At 54.9% G+C, this 22,737-nt stretch overlaps 1 long non-coding RNA gene across 1 annotated transcript in view; it reads left to right on the forward strand.

The window, feature by feature from the left end:
• Nucleotides 1-22,737, forward strand: part of LOC140697481 (uncharacterized) — an 89,267-nt gene that overhangs the window by 56,045 nt on the left and 10,485 nt on the right. Inside the window, exon 2 of the long non-coding RNA XR_012074624.1 lies at nucleotides 20,984-21,094. This is a non-coding gene — a long non-coding RNA (uncharacterized lncRNA). The remainder of the gene's footprint in view (nucleotides 1-20,983; nucleotides 21,095-22,737) is intronic.

Consider the following 22,737-nt stretch of genomic DNA (forward strand, 5'->3'; position numbering starts at 1 on the left):
AAGCTTGGGACCTCGCGGATCGTGGAGTCTCTTTCCGGGTATATTTGTGGGCTTTTGCTGGTTTCTTGGTTTGTGTGCTTTTGTTTTTGCCCCAGGAAGAGCTAAGCATCTCCCTTCTGTCTTGTGGCTGTGGCGTCCCAGGGGGAAGAGCAGCGCCTCCCCCGAGGTTATGCAGAGAGTTACCGAAAGGGCTTCATTTTGCACATGACATCTTTAGCCCACCTGGATTTCCCTTTCAAATAATCAAAATGCGATTTCAAGTGAAAACAAAAGAAAACATCACCAGCCCCCGCTTAAGCCACGTGGGCAGGCATGCAAAGCCAGCTTTCCTGTGGCTTCATTGACAGGGAACACCCAGGAGAGGTAAAGACACCCAGAGGGGAAGAGGACTCGGGGCTGTCAGGGGCTGGGGGGTGAGGGCGTGGGGGGCAGTGCGTGCTGTGGATCCAAGTTTTTACTTTGAAGAAAGGAATGGTGTGAGCCTGCATGGCAGTGATGCTCGCACGGCATCGTGAAGGCACCTAGTGCTCCTGAATTGCACAATTTCAGAGGGACAAAGTCTATATTTTATTAAAAGACACTTAAAAAGGCAAGATAAAGGATGCCATAACCGATATGAAAGAAACAGAGGCAAGTGAAGAAAAACCAAACACAAATCACTTCAGGGGAATGGAAGTCAAGGTCGAGTGCGGGAGGGGATTCACGGTGGGATTTTGAAGAAGAAGGTGCGGGTGGGCGCAGAGGGGGCTCAGCCCCAGGGGCTGCTGACGCCTGAACTGGCTCTCCGTGGCCCAGCGGTCCAGCTGCAGGTGCAGCATCTTCAGGACCTTTGGAAGCAGCGGGAGCTGCGGGACCTTGAGGAGCAGCAGGAGCTGCGGGACCTTGAGGAATAGCAGGAGCTGCAGGATCGTCAGGAGCAGTAGGAGCTGCTGGAGCGGAAGGAGCTGCAGGAGCTGCAGGATCTTCAGGAGCAGCGTTAGCTGCTGGAGCTGCAGAAGCTGCAGGAGCAGCAGAAGGGAGCTCGGGGTCTCCTGCTGGATCCTGATGGTCCTGGTTTTGGTCTGTGGCATCTTCCCGTGCCCGCGCCTGCTCTGGATCTGTGACTGTTGGAAGTGGAGAGAGCTTTGAGTCTCGTGGATGCGCTCGCTCGTGCTTTGAGAGAGGAAAACTTGAGCCACGTGCCTCCCTTTCCGTGGGCCTCTTCAAGGGCGGACATCTTCCCAGAGCTTTGCGGACAGCTCCCACCCAGCAAGTGCCCACAGGATGTGTTTTGTGACTGAACTCTTGTAGGCAGGTGGTCTGAGAGCAATGTTTGCTCTGGTGCCAGCAGCAGCCTCTGGGGACGCCTCCCTGTGTGGCCCAGCCCTCGGCCCTCCCTCAGCTGCACACGTTCACCAGCCCCGCCCTTCTCACCTTGGGGCTGTGCCTCGGTGGGCTCCTGGTCCTCCACCTGACTCGCAGGGAGCTGGTCCAGGTCAGAGCCGGGTCTGCTGAGCTGCCTGTCAGCCGCGGGCAGGACCCTGGCGTGCCGCCTGGGCGGTTTCTGGGGAGGAGGCCGTCGTGGTGGCGGGGACCCCTCCGTGTGCAGACTCACCCGGAGCTTGTGCTGGCCCTGAGAAGCGTGCAGCGGCCCCTCGCTCGGGGAGGCGGCGTGGGTGTCCTGATCCAGCGGCTCCTGCAGTGTCCGGCTCTGCAATGACAGTGAGCGGCAGCGGGCCCGGCCCGGAGGTCTCAGAGCCCGGCCCGGAGGTCTCAGAGCCCTGCCCGGCCAGGACCACTCCCGCTTCTGCCCGCTCGACCCTCTGCTGCCCGATCAGACTGGGACCTTGGTCAGCTGAGACGGCCACCCGGGAGGGAAGAGACACAGCCAGAGGGCACGGGCTTGGACTCGTGCGGCAGGTCCCTGCCCGGCTGGCCACAGCCCAGCCCGCCAGCTGGGACCCGGGGTGCGGACGTGACAGGCCCCCCAGGCCTCTGACCTGCTCGTGCTTGAGGCAGGCCCCACCCACCCCAGCCCAACGTGACTGCCCACCTCCACCAGCAAAGGGAAGGGGATGTGGGGCTATACCCGGATGGGGTCTGAGTGGTGGCCTGGGCTGGTCGGGCCTGCCCCGGGCCTCCCTGGGTTACCTTTGGGTCCCTGTGGCCAAAAGGCCAGAGGCGCCTGGGGTGAGAGCTGAGCCAGCGCCGGCACCGCTGGCCCAGCCCCTGGCTGCGGGCCTTCCGGGCACCGCGGCCTCGGGGTGTTGGGACGCAGCAGAACATGGGTGACTGAGTTGAGCTGAGTTCACCAAGCGGGTGAGCCGAGTAGGGGCTTCTCGACAGAGTGGGTGCCCGGTGACCTCGGGTCTAAGTTCTGTTGGGTTTGGTTGCCAGGGAAGTGAGGTCACTTCCTGGGATCCCCTTCCCCAAGCTTCCTCCTTCCGTAGAGCTCCCCAGGGGCCTCTCTGGGCTGCTGACTGCTCACCTCCCAGCCCATGCCGTGTCCGCACACAGTGACGCCAACTCGGCCCCCCTGCCCAGGACCCTGCGGAGGCCTGGATGCAGCCAGGGCGCCAGCTCTGAGGACGCAGCTGGGTTCGGACCCGGCCCGCCGTCGTCCGCAGTGCTGTCACCCTGGACGAGCTGCCTGCCTCTCAGGGTCTCCCCAGTCCCCCGTCGGCACAGTGGGGATCATCCTGGCCCCTCCTTCCCGGGGAAGCCATCGTGTCTCCAGAGGCACAAACACCTGCCTCTCCTGTCAGTCCCGCGGGCTGGCATCACAGGGAGCTCGCGCACAGACTCAGCAAAGGGAGGGCCCCAGAGAGGGCTGGCGGAGCGCAGAGCACACCCCACACAGCCTGGGTGGGGTCTGCCCTGGGGTCCGGAGAAAGTCACTCCCCTTGCCACCTGCTTCCCAGCTCCCTGTCAGGGCGGGGTGTGGGGAGAAACTGAACATAACTGTGACTTCATTCTCGCTGGCATACCACCTCCTGGGTCACTGTGTCATGTTTAGATTCAGGCCCAGTGTCTCATCTCGGCCCCTCGGGTGGGCTGCCCCACAATGCTCTCTGCTTTTATGCCTTCTGGTCACGTTTCCTCGTGTGAGCCCCCACCACACCCTCCCCTGCAGGGTGGATGGACATTGGGACCTGGTTGTGACATGCAGAGTGACGTGTGAAAATGGGCGTGACTTCCGCTCGTTCCCAGCTCCGCTGTTCCTTCTCCCCCTCTGTGTCTCTCAGCGCCTGTCTTGTCTCTCTCTGTCTCTGTTTCTCTCTCCCTCTGCCTGTCTGTGTGTCAGTCTCTCTGTCCCTTTTCCTGGATGCATGTGCGTGTACATTTACGTGCGTACCTGTGTATTTCTGGGTTTGTAATGTTAGGGCCCGGGGCAGGTCACTTCTGAAAATGCCTTGATGACATACTGATTGTTTTCATGTTGCTGAAGTAAAACCTTCTTTGCAAGTTGTGCGAGCACTTTGGTGGGGTCAGCTGTAAGGATCGGCACTGCCGGGGAAGGGCTGCTGCGCCTGTGGCCCTTTGATGCGTCCTGCACACTGTTTCCCTGGAGAGGTGTGTCTGTTCTCTCATCCATCCGGGGGATCTGCTGGGGCCTCTGCCTCCTCACGTTGTCACCAGGGCTGGCTGTCACCAGGCTAAAGCCCTGCCAGCGTCATGGTGACCAGTGCTGTCTCCACAGTGTATCCGTCTGCCTCTGTCCTCCCCCGAGAGGTCGAGCAGGTCTAACGCACACTGGCCACCTGCTGTGCCTCTCCTTGGATCTGCGTGTGTGTTTTGTTTGTTTAGAGCGCTGGGTTTCGAGAGGTTTTTGGACCCCGGGGTTGTGTAGCCTTTCTCCAAGCTTGGGACCTCGCAGATCGTGGAGTCTCTTTCCGGGTATATTTGTGGGCTTTTGCTGGTTTCTTGGTTTGTGTGCTTTTGTTTTTGCCCCAGGAAGAGCTAAGCATCTCCCTTCTGTCTTGTGGCTGTGGCGTCCCAGGGGGAAGAGCAGCGCCTCCCCCGAGGTTATGCAGAGAGTTACCGAAAGGGCTTCATTTTGCACATGACATCTTTAGCCCACCTGGATTTCCCTTTCAAATAATCAAAATGCGATTTCAAGTGAAAACAAAAGAAAACATCACCAGCCCCCGCTTAAGCCACGTGGGCAGGCACGCAAAGCCAGCTTTCCTGTGGCTTCATTGACAGGGAACACCCAGGAGAGGTAAAGACACCCAGAGGGGAAGAGGACTCGGGGCTGTCAGGGGCTGGGGGGTGAGGGCGTGGGGGGCAGTGCGTGCTGTGGATCCAAGTTTTTACTTTGAAGAAAGGAATGGTGTGAGCCTGCATGGCAGTGATGCTCGCACGGCATCGTGAAGGCACCTAGTGCTCCTGAATTGCACAATTTCAGAGGGACAAAGTCTATATTTTATTAAAAGACACTTAAAAAGGCAAGATAAAGGATGCCATAACCGATATGAAAGAAACAGAGGCAAGTGAAGAAAAACCAAACACAAATCACTTCAGGGGAATGGAAGTCAAGGTCGAGTGCGGGAGGGGATTCACGGTGGGATTTTGAAGGAGAAGGTGCGGGTGGGCGCAGAGGGGGCTCAGCCCCAGGGGCTGCTGACGCCTGAACTGGCTCTCCGTGGCCCAGCGGTCCAGCTGCAGGTGCAGCATCTTCAGGACCTTTGGAAGCAGCGGGAGCTGCGGGACCTTGAGGAGCAGCAGGAGCTGCGGGACCTTGAGGAATAGCAGGAGCTGCAGGATCGTCAGGAGCAGTAGGAGCTGCTGGAGCGGAAGGAGCTGCAGGAGCTGCAGGATCTTCAGGAGCAGCGTTAGCTGCTGGAGCTGCAGAAGCTGCAGGAGCAGCAGAAGGGAGCTCGGGGTCTCCTGCTGGATCCTGATGGTCCTGGTTTTGGTCTGTGGCATCTTCCCGTGCCCGCGCCTGCTCTGGATCTGTGACTGTTGGAAGTGGAGAGAGCTTTGAGTCTCGTGGATGCGCTCGCTCGTGCTTTGAGAGAGGAAAACTTGAGCCACGTGCCTCCCTTTCCGTGGGCCTCTTCAAGGGCGGACATCTTCCCAGAGCTTTGCGGACAGCTCCCACCCAGCAAGTGCCCACAGGATGTGTTTTGTGACTGAACTCTTGTAGGCAGGTGGTCTGAGAGCAATGTTTGCTCTGGTGCCAGCAGCAGCCTCTGGGGACGCCTCCCTGTGTGGCCCAGCCCTCGGCCCTCCCTCAGCTGCACACGTTCACCAGCCCCGCCCTTCTCACCTTGGGGCTGTGCCTCGGTGGGCTCCTGGTCCTCCACCTGACTCGCAGGGAGCTGGTCCAGGTCAGAGCCGGGTCTGCTGAGCTGCCTGTCAGCCGCGGGCAGGACCCTGGCGTGCCGCCTGGGCGGTTTCTGGGGAGGAGGCCGTCGTGGTGGCGGGGACCCCTCCGTGTGCAGACTCACCCGGAGCTGGTGCTGGCCCTGAGAAGCGTGCAGCGGCCCCTCGCTCGGGGAGGCGGCGTGGGTGTCCTGATCCAGCGGCTCCTGCAGTGTCCGGCTCTGCAATGACAGTGAGCGGCAGCGGGCCCGGCCCGGAGGTCTCAGAGCCCGGCCCGGAGGTCTCAGAGCCCTGCCCGGCCAGGACCACTCCCGCTTCTGCCCGCTCGACCCTCTGCTGCCCGATCAGACTGGGACCTTGGTCAGCTGAGACGGCCACCCGGGAGGGAAGAGACACAGCCAGAGGGCACGGGCTTGGACTCGTGCGGCAGGTCCCTGCCCGGCTGGCCACAGCCCAGCCCGCCAGCTGGGACCCGGGGTGCGGACGTGACAGGCCCCCCAGGCCTCTGACCTGCTCGTGCTTGAGGCAGGCCCCACCCACCCCAGCCCAACGTGACTGCCCACCTCCACCAGCAAAGGGAAGGGGATGTGGGGCTATACCCGGATGGGGTCTGAGTGGTGGCCTGGGCTGGTCGGGCCTGCCCCGGGCCTCCCTGGGTTACCTTTGGGTCCCTGTGGCCAAAAGGCCAGAGGCACCTGGGGTGAGAGCTGAGCCAGCGCCGGCACCGCTGGCCCAGCCCCTGGCTGCGGGCCTTCCGGGCACCGCGGCCTCGGGGTGTTGGGACGCAGCAGAACATGGGTGACTGAGTTGAGCTGAGTTCACCAAGCGGGTGAGCCGAGTAGGGGCTTCTCGACAGAGTGGGTGCCCGGTGACCTCGGGTCTAAGTTCTGTTGGGTTCGGTTGCCAGGGAAGTGAGGTCACTTCCTGGGATCCCCTTCCCCAAGCTTCCTCCTTCCGTAGAGCTCCCCAGGGGCCTCTCTGGGCTGCTGACTGCTCACCTCCCAGCCCATGCCGTGTCCTCACACAGTGACGCCAACTCGGCCCCCCTGCCCAGGACCCTGCGGAGGCCTGGATGCAGCCAGGGCGCCAGCTCTGAGGACGCAGCTGGGTTCGGACCCGGCCCGCCGTCGTCCGCAGTGCTGTCACCCTGGACGAGCTGCCTGCCTCTCAGGGTCTCCCCAGTCCCCCGTCGGCACAGTGGGGATCATCCTGGCCCCTCCTTCCCGGGGAAGCCATCGTGTCTCCAGAGGCACAAACACCTGCCTCACCTGTCAGTCCCGCGGGCTGGCATCACAGGGAGCTCGCGCGCAGACTCAGCAAAGGGAGGGCCCCAGAGAGGGCTGGCGGAGCGCAGAGCACACCCCACACAGCCTGGGTGGGGTCTGCCCTGGGGTCCGGAGAAAGTCACTCCCCTTGCCACCTGCTTCCCAGCTCCCTGTCAGGGCGGGGTGTGGGGAGAAACTGAACATAACTGTGACTTCATTCTCGCTGGCATACCACCTCCTGGGTCACTGTGTCATGTTTAGATTCAGGCCCAGTTTCTCGGCCCCTCGGGTGGGCTGCCCCACAATGCTCTCTGCTTTTATGCCTTCTGGTCACGTTTCCTCGTGTGAGCCCCCACCACACCCTCCCCTGCAGGGTGGATGGACATTGGGACCTGGTTGTGACATGCAGACTGATGAGTGAAAATGGGCGTGACTTCCGCTCGTTCCCAGCTCCGCTGTTCCTTCTCCCCCTCTGTGTCTCTCAGCGCCTGTCTTGTCTCTCTCTCTCTCTGTTTCTCTCTCGCTCTGCCTGTCTGTGTGTCAGTCTCTCTGTCCCTTTTCCTGGATGCATGTGCGTGTACATTTACGTGCGTACCTGTGTATTTCTGGGTTTGTAATGTTAGGGCCCGGGGCAGGTCACTTCTGAAAATGCCTTGATGACATACTGATTGTTTTCATGTTGCTGAAGTAAAACCTTCTTTGCAAGTTGTGCGAGCACTTTGGTGGGGTCAGCTGTAAGGATCAGCACTGCCGGGGAAGGGCTGCTGCGCCTGTGGCCCTTTGATGCGTCCTGCACACTGTTTCCCTGGAGAGGTGTGTCTGTTCTCTCATCCATCCGGGGGATCTGCTGGGGCCTCTGCCTCCTCACGTTGTCACCAGGGCTGGCTGTCACCAGGCTAAAGCCCTGCCAGCGTCATGGTGACCAGTGCTGTCTCCACAGTGTATCCGTCTGCCTCTGTCCTCCCCCGAGAGGTCGAGCAGGTCTAACGCACACTGGCCACCTGCTGTGCCTCTCCTTGGATCTGCGTGTGTGTTTTGTTTGTTTAGAGCGCTGGGTTTCGAGAGGTTTTTGGACCCCGGGGTTGTGTAGCCTTTCTCCAAGCTTGGGACCTCGCGGATCGTGGAGTCTCTTTCCGGGTATATTTGTGGGCTTTTGCTGGTTTCTTGGTTTGTGTGCTTTTGTTTTTGCCCCAGGAAGAGCTAAGCATCTCCCTTCTGTCTTGTGGCTGTGGCGTCCCAGGGGGAAGAGCAGCGCCTCCCCCGAGGTTATGCAGAGAGTTACCGAAAGGGCTTCATTTTGCACATGACATCTTTAGCCCACCTGGATTTCCCTTTCAAATAATCAAAATGCGATTTCAAGTGAAAACAAAAGAAAACATCACCAGCCCACGCTTAAGCCACGTGGGCAGGCACGCAAAGCCAGCTTTCCTGTGGCTTCATTGACAGGGAACACCCAGGGGAGGTAAAGACACCCAGAGGGGAAGAGGACTCGGGGCTGTCAGGGGCTGGGGGGTGAGGGCGTGGGGGGCAGTGCGTGCTGTGGATCCAAGTTTTTACTTTGAAGAAAGGAATGGTGTGAACCTGCATGGCAGTGATGCTCGCACGGCATCGTGAAGGCACCTAGTGCTCCTGAATTGCACAATTTCAGAGGGACAAAGTCTATATTTTATTAAAAGACACTTAAAAAGGCAAGATAAAGGATGCCATAACCGATATGAAAGAAACAGAGGCAAGTGAAGAAAAACCAAACACAAATCACTTCAGGGGAATGGAAGTCAAGGTCGAGTGCGGGAGGGGATTCACGGTGGGATTTTGAAGGAGAAGGTGCGGGTGGGCACAGAGGGGGCTCAGCCCCAGGGGCTGCTGATGCCTGAACTGGCTCTCCGTGGCCCAGCGGTCCAGCTTCAGGTGCAGCATCTTCAGGACCTTTCGAAGCAGCGGGAGCTGCGGGACCTTGAGGAGCAGCAGGAGCTGCGGGACCTTGAGGAATAGCAGGAGCTGCAGGATCGTCAGGAGCAGTGGGAGCTGCTGGAGCGGAAGGAGCTGCAGGAGCTGCAGGATCTTCAGGAGCAGCGTTAGCTGCTGGAGCTGCAGAAGCTGCAGGAGCAGCAGGAGGGAACTCGGGGTCTCCTGCTGGATCCTGATGGTCCTGGTTTTGGTCTGTGGCATCTTCCCGTGCCCGCGCCTGCTCTGGATCTGTGACTGTTGGAAGTGGAGAGAGCTTTGAGTCTCGTGGATGCGCTCGCTCGTGCTTTGAGAGAGGAAAACTTGAGCCACGTGCCTCCCTTTCCGTGGGCCTCTTCAAGGGCGGACATCTTCCCAGAGCTTTGCGGACAGCTCCCACCCAGCAAGTGCCCACAGGATGTGTTTTGTGACTGAACTCTTGTAGGCAGGTGGTCTGAGAGCAATGTTTGCTCTGGTGCCAGCAGCAGCCTCTGGGGACGCCTCCCTGTGTGGCCCAGCCCTCGGCCCTCCCTCAGCTGCACACGTTCACCAGCCCCGCCCTTCTCACCCTGGGGCTGTGCCTCGGTGGGCTTCTGGTCCTCCACCTGACTCGCAGGGAGCTGCTCCAGGTCAGAGCCAGGTCTGCTGAGCTGCCTGTCAGCCGCGGGCAAACCCTGGCGTGCCGCCTGTGCGGTTTCTGGGGAGGAGGCCGTGGTGGTGGCGGGGACCCCTCCGTGTGCAGACTCACCTGGAGCTGGTGCTGGCCCTGAGAAGCGTGCAGCGGCCCCTCGCTCGGGGAGGCGGCGTGGGTGTCCTGATCCAGCGGCTCCTGCAGTGTCCGGCTCTGCAATGACAGTGAGCGGCAGCGGGCCCGGCCCGGAGGTCTCAGAGCCCGGCCCGGAGGTCTCAGAGCCCTGCCCGGCCAGGACCACTCCCGCTTCTTCCCGCTCGACCCTCTGCTGCCAGATCAGACTGGGACCTTGGTCAGCTGAGACGGCCACCCGGGAGGGAAGAGACACAGCCAGAGAGCACGTTCTTGGACTCGTGCGGCATGTCCCTGCCCGGCTGGCCACAGCCCAGCCCGCCAGCTGGGACCCGGGGTGTCTACGTGACAGGCCCCCCAGGCCTCTGACCTGCTCGTGCTTGAGGCAGGCCCCCCGCACCCTAGCCCAACGTGACTGCCCCCCTCCACCAGCAAATGGAAGGGGATGTGGGGCTATACCCGGATGGGGTCTGAGTGGTGGCCTGGGCTGGTCGGGCCTGCCCCGGGCCTCCCTGGGTTACCTTTGGGTCCCTGTGGCCAAAAGGCCAGAGGCGCCTGGGGTGAGAGCTGAGCCAGCACCGGCACCGCTAGCCCAGCCCCTGGCTGCGGGCCTTGCGGGCACCGCGACCTCGGGGTGTTGGGACGCAGCAGAACATGGGTGACTGAGTTGAGCTGAGTTCACCAAGCGGGTGAGCCGAGTAGGGGCTTCTCGACAGAGTGGGTGCCCGGTGACCTCGGGTCTAAGTTCTGTTGGGTTCGGTTGCCAGGGAAGTGAGGTCACTTCCTGGGATCCCCTTCCCCAAGCTTCCTCCTTCCGTAGAGCTCCCCAGGGGCCTCTCTGGGCTGCTGACTGCTCACCTCCCAGCCCATGCCGTGTCCTCACACAGTGACGCCAACTCGGCCCCCCTGCCCAGGACCCTGCGGAGGCCTGGATGCAGCCAGGGCGCCAGCTCTGAGGACGCAGCTGGGTTCGGACCCGGCCCGCCGTCGTCCGCAGTGCTGTCACCCTGGACGAGCTGCCTGCCTCTCAGGGTCTCCCCAGTCCCCCGTCGGCACAGTGGGGATCATCCTGGCTCCTCCTTCCCGGGGAAGCCATCGTGTCTCCAGAGGCACAAACACCTGCCTCACCTGTCAGTCCCGCGGGCTGGCATCACAGGGAGCTCGCGCGCAGACTCAGCAAAGGGAGGGCCCCAGAGAGGGCTGGCGGAGCGCAGAGCACACCCCACACAGCCTGGGTGGGGTCTGCCCTGGTGTCCGGAGAAAGTCACTCCCCTTGCCACCTGCTTCCCAGCTCCCTGTCGGGGCGGGGGGTGGGGAGAAACTGAACATAACTGTGACTTCGTTCTCGCTGGCATACCACCTCCTGGGTCACTGTGTCATGTTTAGATTCAGGCCGAGTGTCTCATCTCGGCCCCTCGGGTGGGCTGCCCCACAATGCTCTCTGCTTTTATGCCTTCTGGTCACGTTTCCTCGTGTGAGCCCCCACCACACCCTCCCCTGCAGGGTGGATGGACATTGGGACCTGGTTGTGACATGCAGAGTGACGTGTGAAAATGGGCGTGACTTCCACTCGTTCCCAGCTCCGCTGTTCCTTCTCCCCCTCTGTGTCCTTGGAATTGCTTCAGGTCGAAGCCAAGTGGTATAATGGGGTTATGGATGTGGATTTGGTTCCTGGCTCTGCCGTTTGCCCTATCGGTGATCTTAACCACTCCAACCCTACATTTCTCATTTCTTGAGCAAGGATGATTCCTCCCTCTAGAGCCATTCTGTGGGTCACACCATGTAACATTTGTGAAGAGCCAACCGTGGTGCTGGCACGTGGTGAGGATTCTAGTGACTTGTATGCCATGGTCACGCCGTGGTCACGCCAAGGTCATGGCTCATCAATGTGGAGTTATCCTCGTGCCTGCAGGACACTGTCCCGGCGTCCACGTGGCCCTGGCCTGGTGTACAACTTGATCTTTGTGACATTCCTCTCTGTCCTGTTTTCTTTCACTCCACTCACTCCCAGTAATTTGGAGGAAGCCTGAGAAGCCTGCCAAACTAACATCAGGCAGTTTAGCTATTTTAATTTGTCTCTGGCCGAATATGTGATGGGGAGGGAGATTGACTGAAAGATACTTTGCGAATTTGGCTTTCCATGTCTCCTGTTAGCACAGAAAATTGAGAACCAGTGAGTCTCAGGACATTCTCCAAAATGAAAATGCTGTTTCGTGAATTGCCACCTGTGGTTGTTGCTGCCATAAACGGAGTGAGATATCATAGGTCTCTTGGAAAGAACTATCAAATCTGTGTGGTTTGCCCTGAAATAAAATAGGAAATACACGGGCTTTAAAGCCTAGGATTTGGCATAATGCAAATGAAACAAGTCATGAATCTGTAATCCTTTCACCCGCAGCTTTGAAGTCTTTATGGTTATTGCTGCTGAAGATGCTGCTTTTTGGTTGATACAGGCAGGCTGCATCAACACCATTTAGAATAGCTGGAGGCCGACGTTTTAGAAGAAAAAGGGCAACCAGAGCAATTTCCCTGAGGGTCCATGAATCCGAATTCTGTTGAATGTGACAGTTCCTCGATAACCCTGGGTTCTTCACAGAAACACGTGTGGGAGGTGCTGGAGCCTCGCTGTCCAGAGTGAGTCTAAGAATGAACTAGTCTTCAGTGTTTCTGGACCGAGAAAATACATCTCTGGGGTTTTAAAAAATATGTGGGTGTTCACGTGGGAAGGTAGGGATAAACTGCCAGCTTTGTTCTGCTCCTTCATTATTTCTTTGGATTTAAGTACCTGCATAATCGTTTCCCACCCTTTTGTGTTGGCTTCTTCTCTCCCCACCCCTGCCCTGGCTGTTGCTCTTGGGTAAAAGTGCTCTTATTAATCAGTTGGACTGTGGGATGATATGTCAGGGTTTAGAGTCAGTCTTTCCTCTGTCTATACCCATCTTACTCATTCCTTGAGCCTATTCACCTGAAAAGTATCAAAGAGGGAAGAAGACTCTAGGAAAGGAAGAACAGTGGTCGGCTAAGTCAGCATGGTTTGACTTAGGAAATGTTACCATCATTTTAGATCAGATGCCTTTTTGCTTACAAGTGAAATGATGTAACATGTATGGTTGACATTTCCTGTTGAATTCTTGGTTCATCATTTCAGTAGGAGGTACCAGATGAAACTCTGCATTCTCAGCCTTCATGGTTGGCATGTGTCTCCAGTGACGTAAAAACGACAGAATCTATGGAGTGGCACACTTGGTGCAGGTCATGGCGTGGCCATCCCAGGGTCTCCGCTCTGACTTGGGGTACTTCACCCCACCTGCAACTTCCTACGCTCTTCTAAAATAGCCACAAAATCCTCCAAAACTCTGTGCTATTTTCAGACCTGCTTCCACTTAGAATAATTAGTTTCAATCATTACTCACAAGATTAGTGCCTAATTTGGGACGAAGTATTTTATTTGGCCTTAAACTGTCTCTTTTTTCGAGCTTCAGAGAATCTGTGTTCCAAGAATGACCAGGCTGTGTGCATCTCTCCCAGGTGCATGGTAACCGTGTGGAGAGGAGGCTGGAATAAACCCCACCCAGAGGCGGCCTCCCTGCTCCCGAGCTCATCCCGGGCTCCGTGAGCAGCAGCCCAGCTTCACAGCTGTCTCCCTGAATAGCGCCTGGTGCTTGTCGAATGAAAAGAGTGGTTCCTCTGCTTTACCTTAAACCATCTCACCCTTTGCCCAAGTCACTTTTAAAATTATTGATGTGAATTCTATACCATAAAACTGACTATTTCAGAGTCCATCTTAAAGTGAGTAATTCAGTGGCATTTAGTACCTTCACCGTGTTGTGCAGCCGTTGCCTCCTAGTTTCTGGTACCTGTTACGCGGTCACGCCGCGTCCCTCCCTCCCCCTGGTGCCTGGTGACCACCATGCTGCTTTTTGTCCCTGTGGACCTGCCCATTCTGGATGTTTTATGTAGATAGAATCATCCAATCTGTGGCCTTTTGTGTCTGGCTTTTCTGCTCAGCCTGATGTTTCCGAGGCCTGTCAGTGATGTCGTGGGTATGAGTTCGGCTTTCCTTTGTGGTTCGATACTGTTCTAGCGTCCGGATATAGCGCATTCTATTTATCCACTCATTAATCGACAGACATTTGAATTGTTTCCATCTTTCAGCCCTTGGGAATAGTGCTGCTGTGAACGTTCACGTACTGGCATTTGAGTGTGTTTTCAATTCTTCTGAGCCACGGTGTGCTTATTTCCTGATTGTCTCTCTCACCTGTCCACCACTCTCCCTTTAGTCGAGCCTCCCTCATCTCTGGTGCCCTGGCTGGCTGGTCTGGCTCTTCCCTAGTCTGCACTCTATGCTGTAGCCCTGTAGCCTTTTCAAAATGCAGACCTGGCGTTTATGCCCTTCATTGATTTTTGAGGTTGCTCACAGGATAAGGCACAAACTCCTTTCAGGCCCACAGGGCCCAGCATAGCCAGGTCTCTAACTGTTCCTTTAAGCTCATCTCACCATTCTGCCCCTCACTATCTCTGCTGGAGCCACACTGACCTTTCTGTCCTACAGACTCTCCATGCCGGGCTCCACCACGGGCCCTTTGCACATGCTCCCCTGTTGCCTGGAATGCTCCTCTCCTCTTTGCCTGATTAACACCTTCTCACCCCAGAGTTCTAAACTCATGCCTCAGCTCTTCAGGGAAGCCTTCCCTAAGTCAGACTCACCCAACCCCACCCGTACCATCTTGGATGCCCACAGGCTCTTAACTGTTCCTTTGTAGCACAAATTGCAGTTGCAATTTTACATTTGGAAGATTATTTCATTAATAACTGTGACTACAGAGACAGAAGGCAGCTGTATGCAGAGCATGGGTTCTGGAGCCAGACTATCAGGGTTCAAATGCTGGCTCTGTCCCTTACTGGCTGTGTGATCTTGGGCAAGTTAATTAACCTCTCTGTGCCTCTGTTTCCTCATGCATCAAATGAAGATCATAATAACACTTACCTTAGATGAATGTTGTGGGAATGAAATAAATTCATATGTGTTAAGTACCTGGCACTAGAATGACCTCAATAAAAGTACTTTTGCTATAATTAAAAACAAAAAAGAACTATGCCTACACTGCCACCCCAACACCCTTCTTCCCCAGACTGTAAGCTCAGTGGGCAGGGAAGCTCAGGGGGCAAGTCTCTTTTGCTCATTGTTATAGCTCTAGAATTTAGTCCAGGATGACCATGTGGTCAGTGCTTATTAAGTTTTTATTGAATGATTGGATGAACCCATTCCCTTCTTCACAGAGACCATTACACTACGGTGTCCCGTCTGTCTGTCCGTCTCTGCACTTTTAGGGGGCTCTCCCTTCCAGCACGCAACTTGATGGCGTTTGGCCGCAACCCTGCTCCTGCCCACTTCCTCATCTGGCGTGTTTGAGGAATTGTTGAAGGCGGGGAGCCTTTGTCCCTGGCTCTGTCCTGAGGGTGTGGCCCAGTCAATGGGACAACTGCAGGAACACAGAAGGCTTGCTGGGCGCCGGGCCATGTGCTCCCTGCTTCAGACATACCAAACGAGAGAGGCGGGAGTGATTTCTGTCCCCGTGTTACAGACGAGGATTAAGAGTCTTAGCATCTGGAGACATTTGGAGAAGAGCCTCTGGAAGTGTCCCTGAAGGGCAGAAATAAGGGATGATGAGGACGGTGGCAGCACAGGAGTGTGGAACCCCCACGCGAGGGTCCTGGGCCCTGTGCCTCTCCCTCCCTGTTCTAACCTGGCTTCCAGCTCCACAAAACCTTCAACTCCTTACTCTCCATTTTATAATCGCCCTTGCAAAGAAATCTAATTGCCCTGACAAGGCCGCCCCCCCACCTCCGTCCTGGCCCTGCTTATGTTTAACTATCTCAGTCAGGAAACGTGTGCTGAGTAACTTCTGGGAGCACAGAGGAGAGGCCAGCAGAACCAGCAGCCGCTCTGTTGACAGGAGTGCATGTGGGTGTCACTTCCCTGGGCTCTAAGCTGCTGACAATCAGCTGGTTGTGGAGGCTGAGGAAATGCCTCCTTGTTTGCTTTGTATCTTCCTCAGCGTGGTAAGAATGTGTAAACAAGGACGAACAGTCCTCCAGAGTCCTTTCGGGTCCCTGTGAAAGAGCATGTACATGGAGCTGACCTAGCGGGGCTCGCGGGCGGAGTGACAAAAGGGCCGTGAGTCCATTGCTTCTCCCGACAGACGGAGAGGGACGGCCATGAGCCATTAGAGCAGGGGCTGCCCTAGGAAGCTCTGAATGCTTGGCTGTGTGTCCTGCTGGTGCCTGACCCTACCAGAAGGAAGGCGGCAGCCTGATGTGCTGACCTCCCTGGGAGAGCAGTGTCCCCAGGCCATGCAGCCTGGCGCATTGGGAAACTGACATTAGCAGCATGGTGGCCATGCAGCTTTTAGCTCCAGGGAACCCCAAATCTGGGATGCGTGGGTGTGCATTGTCACGTGGGGTGCGTTGGTTTAACATGCGTTTCCGGGGCCTTCTCTCCTACGTGCATTTGAGCATTAGGCTTGGCTACCCCAGGTTTCATCCTGCCCGGCCCACTGGCCGGCAGTGAGTGACCTTGCTGTGTTCCTTTCTGAACCGTGCTTTCCCCACGTGTCAAATGAGAGAATTATTAACTGCCTCCCTTGGTTGGCATTAGGATTAAAGGTGATAATATGTGAAAAGTGCCAAATAGTTGGCACTTAGGAAACATTCGTCCCCTTTCCTCCCCTTCCTCCTGCTTCTGGGTCTCGGTTTTTCAGAGCATTCAGGAGCTAACCTGGTCATAGATTATTGGCCACCTATGTTTTCTTACTGTTGCTGGATTTACCCAAACTGAACCTACTGGAATGACTACCTGTTAGTAAGTAAGTTATATTTTGGCAGTTTAGCAAAGGATCTTCCCATGGGGCGTAGGGCACGTTAAGGAAAACAACTGATGCTATGTTTTGGCAGAGTGGACTGTCCTCTTCCTGTTTGGGAGAAAGCCTTTGGAACGTTAACCCAGTCATCGCAACCCACTTCTTCGTGGAGTTCACGTGGCGATTATCACAGAAAGAGGGAAGAAGGAGTTTTAATGCTTATGAGAATCCCGTGTTTTCTCTGCCATTTTTACACTTCTTTGCCCGCATGCTCCCACCTTTCCCTGTTCTCCACCCTCTCCTCCTCGTGTCCTAGCATCAGGCAGTTGCAGGACTCAGAAGAGCCTCTGGCGGGGTCCTCTCCTCGTATCCTTGCACTTTACACGTGGGGAGACTGAGACCCAGGATGTCAGATGACAGGCCCAGGGTCCCGAGCTCCTCCGTGCTCCTCTTCTTCCAGCCCCTGGAGGTGGCCCTCTGAGGAGACTACCAAGGCTCCAAAGAAACAAGCCCACCTCTTTCTTTCAATATGAGGAAATGATAGTTGCCCAGTGAGCCTCCAAGGGGCGGAGGAATCCCTGCTCCACCATCCCGCAGACCCCTGGGCCCTGGGAAAGGATCTTAGAGGCAGGGCTGCAGCAGGATCCTTTTGGCCATGGTGAGCCACTTTTACTTACGAGTAATATGTCTTCCTTCTGGTACGTGGGCGAAGCAGACAATTTGAGAACCAGCTGTTCTGAAAAGAAAAGAAAACAAAGACCCGTGAGGCAGAATTCAGATGTGGAGGGCTCTCGCAGGAAGCTTTTGTTTTCCTTTGAAATTTTGGGGAGAAAGGATCTAAGGATTCGCTAAAGGTGGGCTGGCCCCACCCCCTGCAGCCTGCCCCTGCCCCATCTGCCCCACCTGCCCGACCTGCCCCACCTGTCCTGTCCGGGCCTGGAGGTGGAGCATCAGGAGACAGACCTCAGTTCAGACCCTACCTCTTAACTCTTTTATCAGCCATGTAATCTTGAATGTGAACTCATTTTGGGGCATAACCTTTCCAGGCTGTACTCGTGAAGAACTGGTAGAGTGAGCGCTGTGGGGGGCCAGGGGCGGTGTGTAAAACGGGAAGGCTCTGGAGCAGGCTTCTCAGAGCTGGCTGAGCTCATGAACCCTCCCCACCTCCGGGAGCTTGGGAAAATACAGATCCCAGTGCAGGAGGTCTGAGCTGGGCCTGAGAGCTTGCACTTCTAACATACTGGTCCACGGCCCACACTCTGAGTAGCAAGGACCCAAAAGATGCTCCCATCCTTAGGTTTGCTGCAAACTGTAGGTGCAAACAGACAGCTATGTCAACAAGCTGGCAAGTCTTTTTTCAGCCCTAGAAATAGAAGAGAATACCTGCCCCTTACCTGACGCTGATCATGAAAGTTTAGGCATAGGGGGCTTTCGGCCATCAGCAGTCTTCTCCCTGGTCCCTTATATTGTTAATTGTCCCCAATAACATGAGAAATACTGAAGAAGAGGGCAGGGAAAGGGACGATCTACTCTGTGGGCCCAGAGAGGTCATCAAGGACCTTACAAAATACCTTACATACCTCAGGGTTCAGGAGTTATGGTTCCTTATCTCCCAGAGTTTCCCTGCGCAGAGCGTCTTTCAGGTATAAAGCAAAGAAAATGGAGAACGTCTTTCCTTCATCAGTAACACCAACTTGCATCTCGAGTCAGAGCCGCCTGGAGGGGCTGTTAAAGCACAGATTTCCAGGCTCCTTGCTGGGGATTCTAATTCAATAGCATGTTCAGATCCCAGGGGATACCGATGAGCACACTTGGACTAGCACCACGTGAGTCCCCAAAGCCTGTCTGTAGGAGTGGTGCACGTGGGAAACATGCCAGCCTGTGCCCCCTCTTCCCGGTTCTCACCCTGCCGATCACAGTGGCTTTGCCAGGAATGGGCATGTTTACGCTGCACTGGGGTTTGTGGCGTGAACGAGAGGTTCATCTGTCTCCAGATGTCTGAAGGTCCTGCGAGGGTTAGGAGAGATGAGATTTCCGGCTGCCTGCAGATGGCTCTTCCTAGCACAGCGGGCCCCGAGAGGCTGAGGCTCTGTAATGTGGTTGGTTGGCTGATCACCTGGGGGGGATGTTTAAAAATAGAGCTTCCTGGGGTACATCCTAGGAGACTCGGGCGAGCAGCCAGGCTTGGGACCCCCTACGTGGAGAGCAGCGAGGCACCAGATGGGCAGTGGAGAGCTGCTCTCACTTTTAATGATTCTTGGATTCAGCTCTAATGATTACTCTACTGAGCAAATGATTCCCCAGCAGGAAATTGGACCATTTGTAAGTACATTTCCTCGCTGGATCCCTAAAGTCAGAGTTGATAAATTCCTCTTGCATTTTCCAAAGTGGTTCATTTCTCTCCCAGGGATAGTTACCAGCCAGGACCATCTGGCCATGGGGGTTCATCTGGGGTGAAGCGTCCCTCGGGAATAACACTGTCCACGGCCTCTGGGCAGTGTTGAAAGGGGAGTGGACAACAGTCACCGATGAGCAAATCCCAGAGAGAACACTTCCCAGGCAAACTCAAAGTCAGGTTAAAATTGAGGCAATGTTAGATAATTAGCTTCAAGGAGCAATCCCTCCTCTCATTTATCACACGTGGATTTGAGGACGGTGGTCTTCCCTGGAGTCTCCTGGTTCACCAGGAGATGCTTTCAGAGCGTCACTGGGCACCATGCGCTGTGCCAGGTGGGCTGCATGAAGGTGATTCGGGTACAGTCCCTTCCCTTATGGCAACCACTGTTGGCGAGAGGCAGGCACTTAACATCTAACTGTAAAGGCAGCTTAACTCCTAGAGCAGCGTGTATCTGGAGCAGCCTCCCAGCACGTTCCACCCTTGCCCGGTCTCATTTTCTCCATAGCAGTTGCCACAGAAATGACTGGCTGAGTACTTGCTTATGCCTCATCTTCCCTCTTACAGCATAAGCAACAGGAGAGCAAAGAGCAGACCGTTAGATCCTGCCATCTCTCAGCCACTGGATGTGAGCGCCTCAGGAGGGGCACAAGTGCTGCTCTCTGCAGCTGAGGCCTTCCAGGAAGGGGCTGCCCCAAATCTGGGGCAGATGCTTTGGGAGGAGGTAGCAGCTACAGTGGTTCTCAGACATTAGCAGGCATCAGGATTACCTGGAGGGCTTGTTAAAACACAGATCACTGGGCCTCACCCTAGAGTTTCTGATCCAGTAGGTCTAGGATGGGGCCAGAACTTTTCTAACAAGTTCCCAGGTGATGCTGATGCTCCTGGGCCCAGGACCACACTTCGAGGGGTGGGGCATCAGTGCAGCCGTCACAACTGACCCAGCGGACAGGTGGAAGGTGACCAGGTAACAGAGGCAGGGAGACTTCTTAAAAGTGACCCAGGTGAGAGGAGATGGGGCTCTGAAACAGGCCACAGCAGTGGGACTGGAAGAAGAAAGAGGGTGCTCCAGACACACGTGATGATGGGCGGGGCTGGATGCAAGATGGGACACAGGAGGAGAGGCAAGAGTCAGAGCAGCCGGAAGGATGCAAATGCCAGGAACCAGGATGGGCATGGGGTGGGGCAGAGGAATGGCATGTTCCTTTGGGACCTGCTGCTGGGTTTTCACTTCTATAGAGACCTCCAGATGGGAATGTTAAAAAGGAAGTTGAAATGCAATTCACAACTCATGAGGGAAATCTGAGCTGCAGGTATAGATTTGAGGGCCTTTGGGGTAGAGGTGTAAGCTGAAGCCGTGGGGCTGAGTAAGATTAGGTAAGGCTGGCTCATTAAAGAAAGAGCAGTGATGCCCCAGAAGGAAGCCAAGAGACTCGCTTGGAGTGCCGGGCAGAGACAGAGAGGAGTGGGGTGCTCCGAGGTGCATGAAGCAAAGGGACAGGAGGGTGTCACTGGGAAGGGGCAGTACCAGATGTCAGGGCATCTCAAAAACTGAGCCCGTATCTGAAAAATTCGAGGACCCCTCAAAGTAGCCATCCCCAAGCGGCGGGGTTGCATGTGAGGCGTGAATTAGAGGAACTGGTCCACACACTTTCAAGCCCATAGTTTTTCAACTCCTCATTTTACTTTGCCTGTGCAGTTTTAGTTTTCCTTGACGATAAAGTCGCCTTCTGGTTCCATATTGGTGGAACACGCACAAGCGGAAAGAATCTCACCCTGTAGACACACGTGGGGCGTAGGAACCATCACGACAGGAGGCGTCTCTTCTCAGAGCAAAACCAAGGTGGACAGTATGGTGGCTCATGGTGAAGCTAGGGGTCAGCTGGTTTTTCTTCAGTTGAGGCATAATTGACTTACAATATTGTATTTGTCGCAGATATACCACATAGTGGTTTGATATTTTTATACATTATGAAATGATCACATTGTCTAGTTACCATTTTTCATCATGCAAGTTATTTCACTATTATCAACTAAATTCTGGGGGCAGTTTTTGCACCTCTAAGCTCCATGGTGGGAAGACAAGACACCATGTATTCATCTTTTTTCCTCTGCATCTGATACTGATGTAGACCCTCGTGGAACCTTGAAACCCCTAGTGTTACAAGAATTAAATGGATTCTGACAACTTGTTTTGAACTATTTGCGGTAAAATGCTGCAAAGAGAGTCGATTGCTGTGAACTGAGTGTCCCCAGGTGATAATTGTGTCTTTCATAGGTGGACAGTTTGTTTAATTTGTGGTACCTGTTTTGTCGTCTGGGTCTTTGCAGACCCTGGTATTTGAGAACACGGGGATGGAATCTGATGAGACTCTGATGAGTCAGGATCGAGGTTTACTGGCTCTGCCTGCTGTGAGAACACACACCAACCTGTGCTCTGTCTTCACAGTTCTGTACGGAGCTCAACCAGCCAATCCTGCCCAACATCCGCAAGTGGAAGGGGCCCCGAGGATGCTGGAAGTTCATTGTTTCAGAGACGCCCTCGACTCAGCTCCAGAAGGTATCCTCATCTGCAGAACTTGGATTTTCTTCCCATTTTCTTTTCCTCCCAACCCTAGACATTTAAATGTTTCCTTTGCCAACATCCTTGGTGTGATTTTGTATTTCTGCCCACTTTTTAGCTCTTTGCCATTCATTTCAAAATGCCCTGGTTCTCGTTTCCTGTTTGGATCGGGAAGGGACTGCCACCCAGCGGAAATGGGAGTTTGGGTGTTGGGAGGAGAGGAGAAATCCTGTCTGGAACCAAGGCCACAAGTAGGGTATTTCTGTCCTTTGTGCTCATAATCCCTTCTCCACGGTTCCAGCCGCTGCCAAGTTTGTGGCGAGCCCATGTTCATTGACTAAAAACTTCAGACCCACTTAATTGCGTGTGCACTCTTGGCTTTCAGTGGGAGGAACTGTGCACGTGGAAATGGTCTGTGGGAATTTTCAGCCGATTTTAATTTTGCATGTTCTTTCAGTAGGATCACCCATCTGGGTTTGGGTAAATCTCTGTATATATAGATTTTCACTCTGGCATATCATATTCAAGATTGGTTTTTATTCACTTGAAATGTTCAGTATCAGTGGAGTTGTAGATTTAAAAAAAAAAACCCGGCTAATTATGAGTGGAAAAAATGTATCATCATATAATTTTTCTATAAATGCAGATGCTATATTTTTTTCTCTCTAGTATTCCTAGTATGCTGGTAAACACACATGAATGGTGCTTAGCTGAGTGATGTTGAGATTTGAGGCTTTTAACTGATAAATGTTTACTGGATTAAAAGTATCCAGTCATTTATTGACAGTAAGCTCTCTTTTTAGCTACACCTTAAAGTGTGACCTATGTTCTATTTCTCTGGCTTTTGGAGTGTGTAAATGGTTGCTGTAGGTGGGAGCCAGCGTGCATTCACAGGAGGCTGGAAATACTGTCAAACTGGAATGTATCTGGTCTTTACCACTCAAGCCCACAGCTGTCCCTTCTCAGTCCACATGAAAATAACAATAATGCCCCTTTCCTTTTTTTTAATAGCACTTCACACATAGGTAGGTTCACAAGGCTCTTAACAGCGCATTTAACGCTTTTTATTCATTCATATTCAACAAATCGTTAGAAAGGCGACTGCATGCCAGGCACTGTGTTACAAGCCAGATCTATATGGTGACAAAAACAGACCCAGCCACCCAGCCCAGCTTGTTTTCATTCATTGCATGTCCGGGGATCCGAACCTGAGCCTGACAGAGCCTGTGGTGGGGACAGGCCGGGTAACCGGACTCCAGGTAGGGTGTCAGGGCTGTTGGAGAACAGCAGGGAGGCCCAAGTTCAAGCCTCTTAAACCTCGCAGCTTCAAGTCCTTCATCTGTAAAACGGGAGCAACTAGCCCTCTCTTCACTCACAGGATGGCTGTAGGATTTAGAAAGATAACGTGCATTGAATGCTTGATTAACAGGCACGGGTGGCAGACAGGCCCGGTGGTGCTGGGCAGGGAGCGGGTGCCTGTCTCAGGTTGCCATGGAGAGTTGTGGGCCAGTGGACAAATCTCCTGGTTTCTCAAAAGGTGCCAATATCTGGATTTTAATGTGAAATTTCCTGAATTTTAAATGTGGGTAGATCATTTTAAAATTATTTTAAACACTGTCTGGATGTAACAAACAGTGTGC

This window comes from Vicugna pacos, chromosome 7 (genome assembly GCF_048564905.1).
Source record: "Vicugna pacos chromosome 7, VicPac4, whole genome shotgun sequence".
NCBI classification, from domain to species: Eukaryota; Metazoa; Chordata; class Mammalia; order Artiodactyla; family Camelidae; genus Vicugna; species Vicugna pacos.